Genomic DNA, 1,627 nt, shown 5'->3' with positions numbered 1-1,627 from the left:
GGGAAGGGGGAGGGTAAGTAAATGCAAGTCTCTAATCCCAGTTCATATAGCATTGTGTTTCCTTGTTTACTCCGACACCGAGTAGCAAAAAGTTAGATTAAAATTGTTAAATGAATATAGAATTGTAAGTGAGCTTTCTTGAAACCCCCAAAACAAATCTTCCATATAAATGGTGTCACGGCTATTAACACATATACTGCGGTTGAATGATGTCTGCGCAAAAAATCAGTTTGTCACTAAAAAAATTAGCGTCAAATAACGTTTAAGAGGAACTCAGATAAGTTACCACTAAGTGATCGAATTTTGACGTCTTTTGATTTGTCGAGCAAAAAAAAGGGCGTTTAAAATGATGCCACACTATTTCATTCAATCCAGCTTGGACTTGTCACGTGGCCATTTCCGTCTGGCACTCTGGAGTTTTAATGGATGAGCAAATAGTGGATACATTGCACCAAAGTTGAGGAAACTGCTGGGTGTTGTTTACTGAAAGCTCTTGTGTCTGTAAGTGGTAGAAGGGCGCATTCGTCCCATTTCAACGGGGTACAACTAGCAGTGCGAAATGAAGGAAGAACTGCTTGTGAAAGCATTGGTAGCATTTGCGGAGATGACAAGGAAGGTAATTTGAAGAGCAGGAACCACCCAGGCACCGACCAAAGGCTTCTAACATTTCAGTAGCAATAAGGCTTTTAACTGTATGACACCAGAAAATGCTTTTGCGTTAGGCTTAATCAGGATAGTAGGTATTTATTCCAACAGTTTACAACCCACTCTTTTCTTCTGGTGGTTTTACAATGTTTACAAATGGGTCAGTTTATAGTTGGAGATAATAATAACTCCATTTACTACCTTATTTATCTCCGGATTTTCGATCACGGATGGAAATTAGTACCTGTATGATGCCTTATCTACTTCCATCAAACTAACCTCTTATCGTATGAATCATAACATCGTTGAAACTTATATTCAAACAAATATAACAACAAAATTTGTTACCATCTTTGAGGAATTGAATCATAAGGGTATAGGCATCCACTTTTTTCTACTATCTTTTATCGTCGACACACAAACAACCGCCGATTTGACAGATCTCATCTACTTAACAACAAAGACAAAAACAAAGGCGGTTCCCTGTAAAAGTGTCGGATACCCCACCTCCACACCCCCCTTCCGCCGACTCTGTAGTCGAGCTCACCCTTTCCCACCAGAATGCTTAATCAATCCACCACAATTTCTCGTGGACCGCCACCGCCGCCTCCACCACAAACCGCAGGTGAAATTCCGGACACCACAATCTTTAGTCGTTGATGTGATGATGGTGACTAAGGCCACCGAGGGGGCTGGATAGTGAGATTTGCCGATGCACAAGCAGCACACACCTAGTCGGTAGGTGAGTGAATGAGAGGAGAGAATTCCGTTTTCTGGAACAGGTCTGTCTCGCAATGCAAGTGTGTGTGTGTGCCTGCGGTTCTTGTGAGGCTACGTTGACAGGTTGTTCCCAGGCCTTTCAGTCTGGCATTTTTGATGCTCGTTTACTCGTTTGCTCGTGGGTGCAGAACAAGGAGGTAACCAACTCGAGTCCTGAAATGCATACCGCCTTACTCATGCAGTAAAACCTGTTTTTGGGAGA

This window comes from Echinococcus granulosus, assembly GCF_000524195.1.
Source record: "Echinococcus granulosus chromosome Unknown EG_S00021, whole genome shotgun sequence".
Taxonomy (NCBI): Eukaryota; Metazoa; Platyhelminthes; class Cestoda; order Cyclophyllidea; family Taeniidae; genus Echinococcus; species Echinococcus granulosus.
Note: the sequence above shows the minus strand (reverse complement) of the source record.